The sequence below is a fragment of the Somniosus microcephalus genome, chromosome 30 (genome assembly GCF_052327205.1).
Source record: "Somniosus microcephalus isolate GS21.2 chromosome 30, FLI_Smic_1.0, whole genome shotgun sequence".
Taxonomy (NCBI): Eukaryota; Metazoa; Chordata; class Chondrichthyes; order Squaliformes; family Somniosidae; genus Somniosus; species Somniosus microcephalus.
The window spans coordinates 39,208,873-39,221,334 of record NC_141016.1 but is presented as its reverse complement, the minus strand read 5'-3'; the positions used below and the strand labels follow the sequence as shown (position 1 = coordinate 39,221,334).

Genomic DNA, 12,462 nt, shown 5'->3' with positions numbered 1-12,462 from the left:
TGTATTTTGCGACCTCTACGTGTGTGTACGTGACCGTAGGGGCCGCGCTAGTTCCGGGTTTAGGCGTGTGAATCTTCTTGACAGATCCTCCGCATCCCAGGGAGATGGGCCTTCGCGGGCAGAGTGTTGCGCTATTTGCCCAACTTATGCCCACTGAATGCCTGTGAAATTCTTACGGCTGGTAAAAGCGTACGGCCAGCTTTTACCAGCATAAGAGTTTTAAAAAATAGAAAGATATGTTATCACTCATTTATACATTAAAAAACCCTGTCCAATAAGTTTATTTTTAACCCCGATAAAACATATAAATTTACATTTTTGATTAAAATGTTTAATTAAATGGAATTTTAATTAATTTTAAATATGTAATTAAAAAATAAAATTATTTCGTGTTGGTGTATTTTTAAGGTATGATTGGGGATTCCCTTCTTTTATTGGTTGGACTGGCCCATGTGATCCCAGGGGTGTTTGCGAACCGTGTCTGCCCCGGGGATACCTGGGCCTCTGCCCATGCGGACCCAGAGAAGCCCAGGATCGCGAGCCTCCAGTCCTCCCGGGCCACCAGGTGAACGTGTCGATTTTTTAACAGGTCGGAGGCATCCACCCGCGGGAAGCTTCCCATCGCAAATTCTTTGGTGTCATCCAAGCACTTGAACTTATCACATCACAGGAACTTCTCAAAGTGATCAAACTGTAGCAACCTTCCCACACCGGGATTGAGTGAATACCCAAATGTTGGCCAGGACATCAGGAGAACTCCCTGCTCCTCAAATAACATCCACGGAGACAGGCAAGCAAGTCATTAGCTGCCTGTGTTCGGCGTTAGCCGTGTCTCAGTGGGCAGCGCTCTCACCTCTGAGTCAGAAGGTCGTGGGTTCAAGTCCCACTCCAGAGACATGAGCAGGAAAATCTAGGCTGACACTCCAGTGCAGTGCTGAGGGAGTGCTGCACTGTCGGAGGTGCCGTCTTTCAGATCAGATGTTAAACCGAGGCCCCGTCTGCTCTCTCAGGTGGATGTAAAAGATCCCATGGCGCTATTTCAAAGAAGAGCAGGGGAGTTCTCCCCGGTGTCCTGGCCAATATTTATCCCTCAATCAACATCACTAAAACTGATTATCTGGTCATTATCACGTTGCTGTTTGTGGGAGCTTGCTGTGCGCAGATTGGCTGCTGTGTTTCCTACATTACAACAGTGACCACACTTCAGAAGTACTTCATTGGCGTAAAGCACTTTGGGATGTCCTGAGGTCGTGAAAGGTGCTATAGAAATGCAAGTCTTTCTTTTTAAACTTCTTATCTGAAGGACGGCACCTGTGGCCTCACAGCACTGAAGTATGTGCTCAGATTCTGGAGTGGAACTTACAGAACTATAACAATCACAGCACAGGAGGCCGATCAGCCCATCACATCTGTACTGGCGCTGTCCACTGTAATCCCATCGCCATGCCCTTTCCCCATATCCCTTTATATTCTTCATTTTCAGATGCTTATTTAATTCTGTTTTAAATGGGGTTCTCGTCTCTGTTTCAATCGCCATATGTGGTAAACATTCCTTGTTCCAAAAACCTTGTGTGTGAAAATATGACCTCTAACTTCCTTTCCCCTTGTTCTTCTAGCGCTGACCTTCAGTCCATGTCTCCTTGTTACCGATTGGCTGGCCAGTGGCAACAATCTTTCGGTGTTTACCCTCCAAACCTTTCGGAGTCCTGAAAGCCTTGAAGAGATTCCCGTTTAACCATCTCCCTTTCAGTGAGAAAAGCCCCGATTTTTCAAGCCTTTCTTTACAACCATAACCTTTCACCTTTCATCGCTGGTCCCATTCAAGTGGATCGTCACCGTCCCGTCTCCACGGTCCGATATCCTTCCAACAATGGGATGTGCAGAACTCCATTCACCAATGCCTTGTACAACTTCAACATCATTTCCTTGCTTTTATATTCAATTCCCGAGTATAAAACCGCTTTTCATCCCGATTTGCTTTTTTTCCCTTAGCCATCTCTCTGTCCATTAGGCCATATTCCCTTTAACAACATGCACCTTAATTTTCATCACAAGCCACTGTGTGGCATCTTATCAAACACCTTCAGTCACCAAATTCCTTTTTTCTATGGTGCAGCGGAGTCACTGGTTACCGAGGGGAGGCCGGGGGCCGAATGGGGAGACGCCGGGGGCCGAGGGGGCACGCCGGGGGCCGAGGGGGAGACGCCGGGGGCCGAGGGGGAGACGCCGGGGGCCGAGGGGGAGACGCCGGGGGCCGAGGGGGAGACGCCGGGGGCCGAGGGGGAGACGCCGGGGGCCGAGGGGGAGACGCCGGGGGCCGAGGGGGAGACGCCGGGGGCCGAGGGGGAGACGCCGGGGGCCGAGGGGGAGACGCCGGGGGCCGAGGGGGAGACCGGGGGCCGAGGGGGAGACGCCGGGGGCCGAATGGGGAGACGCCGGGGGCCGAGGGGGAGACGCCGGGGGCCGAGGGGGAGACGCCGGGGGCCGAGGGGGAGACGCCGGGGGCCGAGGGGGAGACGCCGGGGGCCGAGGGGGAGACGCCGGGGGCCGAGGGGGAGACGCCGGGGGCCGAGGGGGAGACCGGGGGCCGAGGGCAGACGCCGGGGGCCGAGGGGGAGATGCCGGGGGCCGAGGGGGAGACGCCGGGGGCCGAGGGGGAGACCGGGGGCCGAGGGCAGACGCCGGGGGCCACGCCAGGGGCCGAATGGGGCACGCCGAGGGCCGAATGGGGAGACGCCGGGGGCCGAGGGGGAGACGCCAGGGGCCGAGGGGGAGACGCCGGGGGCCGAGGGGGAGATGCCGGGGGCCGAGGGGGAGACCGGGGGCCGAGGGGGAGACGCCGGGGGCCGAGGGGGAGACCGGGGGCCGAGGGGGAGACGCCGGGGGCCGAGGGGGAGACCGGGGGCCGAGGGCAGACGCCGGGGGCCACGCCAGGGGCCGAATGGGGAGACGCCGAGGGCCGAATGGGGAGACGCCGGGGGCCGAGGGGGAGACGCCGGGGGCCGAGGGGGAGACGCCGGGGGCCGAGGGGGAGATGCCGGGGGCCGAGGGGGAGACGCCGGGGGCCGAATGGGGAGACGCCGGGGGCCGAGGGCCGAGGGGGAGACACCGGGGGCCGAGGGGGAGACGCCGGGGGCCGAGGGGGAGACGCCGGGGGCCGAGGGGGAGACGCCGGGGGCCGAGGGCCGAGGGGGAGACACCGGGGGCCGAGGGGGAGACGCCGGGGGCCGAATGGGGAGACGCCGGGGGCCGAGGGCCGAGGGGGAGACACCGGGGGCCGAGGGGGAGACGCCGGGGGCCGAAGGGGAGACACCGGGGGCCGAGGGGGAGACGCCGGGGGCCGAGGGGGAGACCGGGGGCCGAGGGGGAGACGCCGGGGGCCGAGGGGGAGACCGGGGGCCGAGGGGGAGACGCCGGGGGCCGAGGGGAGGCCGGGGGCCGAGGGGGAGACGCCGGGGGCCGAGGGGGAGACCGGGGGCCGAGGGGGAGACCGGGGGCCGAGGGGGAGACCGGGGGCCGAGGGCAGACGCCGGGGGCCACGCCAGGGGCCGAATGGGGAGACGCCGGGGGCCGAGGGGGAGACGCCGGGGGCCGAGGGGGAGACGCCGGGGGCCGAGGGGGAGACACCAGGTGACTAAAAGCCACACTTGGACCCGACCGAGGAGGCTCAAGTGGGTGGAGTGATCCTGTCCGAGCTGACTCCTGTTCGGACGGAATTTCTCATCGTCACCAGGCCCCGAAACCCCTCTCTGGAGTCTTTGCCTCACAACTTGAGCCGTCTCTTCTAAATCCCTGCTGTGCCATTGCACTCTGCGCAAAGGATTTCCTGTACGGACTGTTCCTGCACACTCTCCACTCCATCGCCCTCATCTTTCCTCCGGATATGCCCTCCATGCCATCTTGCTTTTATAGATATGTGAAGAGAAAAAGATTGGTGAAGTCAAGCATAGGTCCCTTACAGTCAGAATCAGGGGAATTTATAATGGGGAACAAAGAAATGGCAGACTTTGGTTCTGTCTTCACAAAGGAGGACACAAATAACCTCCCAGAGATGCCGGGGAACATAGGGTCTGATGAAAGGGAGGAACTGAAAGAAATCAGTATTTGTAGGGAAATGGTGTTCGGAAATTGATGGGATTGAAGGCCGATAAATCCCCAGGGCCTGATAATCTACATCCTAGGGTACTTAAGGAAGTGGCCCTAGAAATAGTAGATGCATTGCTGATCATCTTCCAACATTCGATGGAATCTGGAACAGTTCCCATGGATTGGAGGGTAGCTAATGTTACCCCACTATTCAAAAAAGGTGGTAGAGAGAAAACGGGGAATTACAGGCCGGTAAGCCTGACATCGGTAGTGGGGAAAATGCTAGAGTCCATTATAAAAGATGTAATAGCAGAGCACTTGGAAAACAGTGACAGGATCGGACAAAGTCAACATGGATTTACAAAAGGTAAATCGTGCTTGACTAATCTACTGGAATTTTTTGAGGATGTAACTGGTAAAATAGATAAGGGAGAACCAGTGGATGTGGTGTATTTGGACTTTCAGAAGGCTTTCGATAAGGTCCCGCATAAGAGATTAGCGTGTAAAGTTAAAGCACATAGGATTGGGGGCAAGGTATTGACTTGGAAAGAGAACTGGTTGGCAGACAGAAAGCAAAGAGATGGAATAAACTGGTCTTTTTCCGAGTGGCAGGCAGTGACTAGTGGGGTACCGCAGGGATCGGTGCTAGGACCCCAGCTATTCACAATATATATTAATGATCTAGACAAGGGAACTAGATGTAATATCTCCAAATTTGCAGATGACACAAAGCTGGGTGGGCATGTGTGCTGTGAGGAGGATGCCGAGAAACTCCAGGATGATTTGGACAGGTTGGGTGATTGGGTAGAAGCATGGCAGATGCAATATAACGTGGATAAATGTGAGGTTATCCACTTTGGTGGCAAAAACAGGAAGGCAGATTATTATCTGAATGGCAATAGATTGGGAGAAGGGGAAGTGCAACGAGACCTGGGTGTCCTTGTGCACCAGTTGCTGAAGGTAAGCATGCAGGTGCAGCAGAAGGCAAATGTTATGTTGGCCTTCATAGCGAGAGGGTTTGAGTACAGGAACAAGGATGTCTTGCTGCAGTTGTACAGGGCCTTGGTGAGACCACACCTTGAGTATTGTGTGCAGTTTTGGTCGCCTTATCTGAGGAAGGATGTTCTTGCCATGGAAGGAGTTCAGCGAAGATTCACCAGGCTGATACCTGGGATGGCAGGAATGACGTATGAGGAGAGATTGGGTCGATTGGGCTTATACTCGCTGGAGTTTAGAAGAATGAGAGGGGATCTCATTGAAACTGATAAAATTCTGACAGGACTGGACAGACTAGATGCAGGAAGGATGTTCCCGATGGTCGGGGAGTCCAGAACCAGGGGTCAGTCTAAGGATTTAGGTAAGCCATTTAGGACGAAACGAGGAGGAATTTCTTCACCCAGAAAGTGGTGAACATGTGGAATTCTCTACCACAGAAGACAGTAGAGGCCAATTCATTAAATATATTCAAGAAGGAGTTGGATATATTTCTTAAGGCTAAAGGGATCAAGGGATATGGGGAGAAGGCAGGGACAGGGTACTGAATTTCAATGATCAGCCATGATCTCATTGAATGGCGGAGCAGGCTCGAAGGGCCGAATGGCCTACTCCTGCTCCTATCTTCTATGTTTCTATGTTGGCTGCAGGTAGAGGTGGGCGTTCCCGATAGAGGGCTCTCCACACAGAGTCCTCTCCTGTTCCATTGGGGATCTGGCATGGAGAATGATGTATGGAGCAGTCCCGTCCAAGAGATTTTTAAGTCAGTCCACGGACTCCCAGGCTACCTGTAACTTCTGCGGCCTGGATGAGTCTGTGTTCCATGTATACACCGAGTGTTAGAGGCTGCAGTCCCTGTTCCATTATTTGAAGGGCTGCTCCTCAAGCTCTGGCTGCATTTCAGTCCCACGCTCCTTCCATTGGCCACCTGGTGCAGAGGGGAGCGGGCATGTCGGAGGACCTCCTCGTGGGTCTGCTCCTGGGCCTGACCAAGGTGGCCATTAACAGGTGCCAGCTGGTCGCGGCTGGTGGGGTTGTTCGCTCCGGCTGCCTACCTCGCTTTCACGGCTATGTCCGTATTGGGTGTCCCCGGAGAAAGAGCCTGCGGTGTCTGGCAGTACCCTTGAGGCCTTCCGCGACCGGTGGGCACCACAGGGACTGGCGTGTATAGTGGATATGGCCAACAACAACAACTTGTATTTATATAGCGCCTTTGAAATAGTAAAATGTCCCAAGGTGCTTTACAGGAGTATTAGAAGACAAAAATTTGACACCCAGCCACATAAGGAGAAATTAGGGTGGGTGACCAAAAGCTTAGTCAAGGAAGTAGGTTTTAAGGAGCATCTTAAAAGAGGGAAGGGAGGTAGCGAGGCGGAGAGGTTTAGGCAGGGAATTCCAGAGCTTAGGGCCTAGGCAACAGAAGGCACGGCCACCAAAGGTTGAGCGATTATAATCAGGGATGCTCAAGAGGGCAAAATTAGAAGAGCGCAGATATCTCGGGGGGTGGGGTGGGGGTGGGGTTTGTGGGGCTGGGGGAGATTACAGAGATAGGGAGAGGCGAGGTCCTGGAGGGATTTGAAAACAAGGATGAGAATTTTGAAATCGTTGCATTGCTTAACCAGGAGCCAATGTAGGTCAGCGAGCACAGGGGTGATGGGCGAACGGGACTTGGTGCAAGTTAGGACACGGGCAGCCGAGTATTGGATGACTTCAAGTTTACTTAGGGTAGAATGTGGGAGGCCAGCCAGGAGTGTGTTGGAATAGTCAAGTCTAGAGGTAACAAAGGCATGGATGAGGGTTTCAGCAGTAGATGAGCTGAGGCAAGGGCGGAGACGAGCGATGTTACGGAGGTGGAAATAGGCGGTCTTAGTTATGCTGCGGATACGTGGTCAGAAACTCATTTCAGGGTCAAATATGACACCAAGGTTGCGAACAGTGTGATTCAGCCTCAGAGAGATGTTAGGGAGAGGGATGGAGTCAGTGGCTCGGGAACGGAGTTGGTGGCGGGGACCGAAAACAATGGCTTCGGTCTTCCCAATATTTAATTGGAGAAAATTTCTGCTCATCCAGAACTGGATGTCGGAGAAGCAGTCTGACAATTTAGAGACTGCGGAGGCGTCGAGAGAAGTGGTGGTGAGGTAGAGCCGGGTGTCGTCAGCGTACATGTGGAAACAGACACTGTGTTTTCAGATGATGTTGCCGATGGGCAGCATGTAGATGAGAAATAGGAGGGGCCAAGGATAGAGGTAACGATGCAGGAGCAGGAAAAGAAAGCATTGCCGGTGATTCTCTGTTAGATAGATAAGAATGGAACCGGGTGAGTGCAGTCCCACCCAGCTGGACAATGGTGGAGAGGCGTTGGAGAAGGATGGGGTGGTCAATCGTGTCAAAGGCTGCAGGCAAGTCAAGGAGGACGAGGAGGGATAGTTTACCTTTGTCACAGTCACAATGGATGTCATTTGTGACTTTGATGAGAGCCGTTTCGGCATTTTGATTTAATTTGGTACATTTTTCTTTTAGGTTTAAGTATAAATTTGGGTCTATTGTTTGTGCCCCTTTAAATAGGGGGCCAACTTATGTTAAATTGATGGCCAATTGATCTTACGTGGCAATTAAGAAGGCAAGACACCGGTTGCCGAGGAGACACCATGCTTAGCCCTAGACTGGAGCCTTCGGAAGGAGAGCTTTCTAATCAGATCAGGTAAGTAACAGAAGGGAATAAAATAAAATAAAATAAAACTAATAAAACATTTGCAGCAACGTCTTCCTATCATTGTTTCAGGAACATATCATTTTGTTCACCCAATGTAAGGTAAGCTCGCATTTGATAGAGAGATGTAGAACTGATGGGTCCTCAATCATTACTGAAAGGAAATACAATAACCCAACTTCATCCTTTGCTTACTAGGAATCTCTCATCCTTTCACCACCTGAATCGCGGCCCCGCTGTTACTGGAACTCCTTCCAATCCTTTCACGGCACAGAACGGTTCGATGACATTCACTACGTGGAGTGTTGACTGGATTAGAGAAAGAAATCGAGAAGTGGAGTTTTCTTCAGCATATGTTGTTTTGTCAGATGGACCATCTGCCCTCTCGGGAGGTCTGGAGTTGCACTGGCGGTTATATTCTATTTCTGATAGAACACTGCGCTGTGCTAATTAAAATCAGATGGCCACCATGAATGAGGGAGACAGTTGGATGAAATCAATTGGCTGAAAATCGAATTGTTCGGTGACACTAGCCAAGGGTTGGGAGTGGAGAGGCCATTGACGGTGAGTAACAATTCTAATAATTCGCACGTTCCTTCAAAAACAACCACTTTCAAGTAAATTTTCTTGCTTATTGGGTGAGGGGTGTCATTGCAATGAAACAGAATACTCCCATCATTGTTTATCTTTAGTGTCAGCATCATGCACTCCCATATCAGACGTAACTCACCCAGTGAACAGCCTTAAATCCAAGCTCAGCAGAGCTCCCTGTACTGTACCAGAGTGACATTTCTGATCTCCACACCAGCCATCTTTACCGTTACAATTCAATGGTGATCTGTGATAAATTCTGGGCAGTTGTGTGTAATACTCTTGCACCTAAATAGGAATTCCATTGAGGCACTCACTGCTTTCTCAGTCGCACAGCTCTTGGTACAGCTCGACATCGCGCAGTTGAATGTTGGGGCAGATACTGAAGGGATAAAGAGAAGAGAACTGCCATTGGTAGCGTACCTTTCACGTCCCAAAGCGCCTCATAGCCAGGGAATTACTCTTGAAGTGTAGTCACTGATGTTTTTTTCAGGCAAATGCAGCAGGCAATGTGCACGTAGCAAAGTCTCACAAACAGCAATAGGATAACCAGTTAACCTGCTTTTTATGGTGGGTGGTTGAGGGGTAAATGTTGGCCAGGGCTCCCTTGATCTTCTTCCAATAGTGCTGCAGGATCTTTCAGATCATGCTGGGAGAACAGACAGGGCCTTGGATTAGCATTTCATGTGAAAGACAGCACCTCTGACACTGTAGCACTGCCAACGTACTGCACCGAAGTATCAGCCTATATTACTCAAACCTAAAACCTTCAGCCACAGAGACTAGAGGGCTAACAATGAGCCAGGCTGGCAGACACCCGACTGAAGGTGCAGCCATTTCTGGAGCATCTAAGATTCGAGTTTCTGTTTAAGGCTCCCCAGGCGGAGATTTCCCAATCTTTAACGGTCAGAAGAAGGATGTTTGGAGGTGATCTCAACAGAAAATGGATATCCACTGGAAACCCTCTCACTGTATTCACAGTGTCACCAGTACAGTTCCCACTGGAATCCCTCTCACTGTATTCACAGTGTCACCAACACAGTTCCCACTGGAAACCCTCTCACTGTATTCACAGTGTCACCAACACAGCTCCCACTGGAAACCCTCTCACTGTATTCACAGTGTCACCAGCACAGTTCTCACTGGAATCCCTCTCACTGTATTCACAGTGTCACGAGTACAGTTCTCACTGGAATCCCTCTCACTGTATTCACAGTGTCACCAGCACAGTTCCCACTGGAAACCCTCTCACTGTATTCACAGTGTCACCAGCACAGCCCCCACTGGAATCCCTCTCACTGTATTCACAGTGTCACCAGCACAGTTCCCGCTGGAATCCCTCTCACTGTATTCAGTGTCACGAGTACAGTTCCCACTGGAAACCCTCTCACTGTATTCACAGTGTCACCAGCACAGCTCCCACTGGAATCCCCCTCACTGTATTCAGTGTCACGAGTACAGTTCCCAGTGGAAACCCTCTCACTGTATTCAGTGTCACGAGTACAGTTCCCACTGGAATCCCCCTCACTGTATTCAGTGTCACGAGTACAGTTCCCACTGGAAACCCTCTCACTGTATTCAGTGTCACGAGTACAGTTCCCAGTGGAATCCCTCTCACTGTATTCAGTGTCACCAGCACAGTTCCCAGTGGAAACTCTCACTGTATTCACAGTGTCACCAGCACAGTTCCCAGTGGAAACTCTCACTGTATTCACAGTGTCACCAGCACAGTTCCCAGTGGAAACCCTCTCAGTGGAAACCCTCTCACTGTATTCACAGTGTCACCAGCACAGTTCCCACTGGAAACCCTCTCACTGTATTCACAGTGTCACCAACACAGTTCCCACTGGAATCCCTCTCACTGTATTCACAGTGTCACCAACACAGTTCCCGCTGGAAACCCTCTCACTGTATTCACAGTGTCACCAACACAGTTCCCACTGGAAACCCTCTCACTGTATTCACAGTGTCACCAGCACAGTTCTCACTGGAATCCCTCTCACTGTATTCACAGTGTCACCAGCACAGTTCTCACTGGAATCCCTCTCACTGTATTCACAGTGTCACCAGCACAGTTCCCACTGGAAACCCTCTCACTGTATTCACAGTGTCACCAACACAGTTCCCACTGGAATCCCTCTCACTGTATTCACAGTGTCACCAGCACAGTTCCCGCTGGAATCCCTCTCACTGTATTCAGTGTCACGAGTACAGTTCCCACTGGAAACCCTCTCACTGTATTCACAGTGTCACCAGCACAGCTCCCACTGGAATCCCCCTCACTGTATTCAGTGTCACGAGTACAGTTCCCAGTGGAAACCCTCTCACTGTATTCAGTGTCACGAGTACAGTTCCCACTGGAATCCCCCTCACTGTATTCAGTGTCACGAGTACAGTTCCCACTGGAAACCCTCTCACTGTATTCAGTGTCACGAGTACAGTTCCCAGTGGAATCCCTCTCACTGTATTCAGTGTCACCAGCACAGTTCCCAGTGGAAACTCTCACTGTATTCACAGTGTCACCAGCACAGTTCCCAGTGGAAACTCTCACTGTATTCACAGTGTCACCAGCACAGTTCCCAGTGGAAACCCTCTCAGTGGAAACCCTCTCACTGTATTCACAGTGTCACCAGCACAGTTCCCACTGGAAACCCTCTCACTGTATTCACAGTGTCACCAGCACAGCCTCCACTGGAAACCCTCTCACTGTATTCAGTGTCACCAGCACAGCTCCCACTGGAAACCCTCTCACTGTATTCACAGTGTCACGAGTACAGTTCCCAGTGGAATCCCTCTCACTGTATTCACAGTGTCACGAGTACAGTTCCCAGTGGAATCCCTCTCACTGTATTCACAGTGTCACCAGTACAGCTCCCACTGGAAACCCTCTCACTGTATTCAGTGTCATCAGCACAGCTCCCACTGGAAACCCTCTCACTGTATTCAGTGTCACGAGTACAGTTCCCAGTGGAATCCCTCTCACTGTATTCACAGTGTCACGAGTACAGTTCCCAGTGGAATCCCTCTCACTGTATTCACAGTGTCACCAGCACAGTTCCCACTGGAAACCCTCTCACTGTATTCAGTGTCACGAGTACAGTTCCCACTGGAAACCCTCTCACTGTATTCACAGTGTCACCAGCACAGCCTCCACTGGAAACCCTCTCACTGTATTCTGTGTCACCAGCACAGCTCCCACTGGAAACCCTCTCACTGTATTCACAGTGTCACGAGTACAGTTCCCAGTGGAATCCCTCTCACTGTATTCACAGTGTCACGAGTACAGTTCCCAGTGGAATCCCTCTCACTGTATTCACAGTGTCACGAGTACAGCTCCCAGTGGAAACCCTCTCACTGTATTCAGTGTCACCAGCACAGCTCCCACTGGAAACCCTCTCACTGTATTCACAGTGTCACGAGTACAGTTCCCAGTGGAAACCCTCTCACTGTATTCAGTGTCACCAGCACAGCTCCCACTGGAAACCCTCTCACTGTATTCAGTGTCACGAGTACAGTTCCCAGTGGAATCCCTCTCACTGTATTCACAGTGTCACGAGTACAGTTCCCACTGGAATCCCTCTCACTGTATTCACAGTGTCACCAGCACAGTTCCCAGTGGAACCCCTCTCACTGTATTCACAGTGTCACCAGCACAGTTCCCAGTGGAACCCCTCTCACTGTATTCACAGTGTCACCAGCACAGCTCCCACTGGAAACCCTCTCACTGTATTCAGTGTCACCAGCACAGTTCCCACTGGAAACCCTCTCACTGTATTCACAGTGTCACCAGCACAGCTCCCAGTGGAACCCCTCTCGCTGTATTCACAGTGTCACCAGTACAGTTCCCACTGGAATCCCTCTCACTGTATTCAGTGTCACCAGCACAGTTCCCAGTGGAACCCCTCTCACTGTATTCACAGTGTCACCAGCACAGCTCCCAGTGGAAACCCTCTCACTGTATTCAGTGTCACCAGCACAGTTCCCACTGGAAACCCTCTCACTGTATTCACAGTGTCACCAGCACAGCTCCCAGTGGAACCCCTCTCACTGTATTCACAGTGTCACCAGCACAGTTCCCGCTG

The 12,462-nt window shown here is 52.4% G+C and overlaps 1 protein-coding gene across 4 annotated transcripts in view; it reads right to left on the bottom strand.

Moving 5' to 3' along the window:
- The window catches only part of add2 (adducin 2 (beta)), a 203,090-nt gene that overhangs the window by 55,152 nt on the left and 135,476 nt on the right, over positions 1-12,462 (bottom strand). The window lies entirely within an intron of this gene.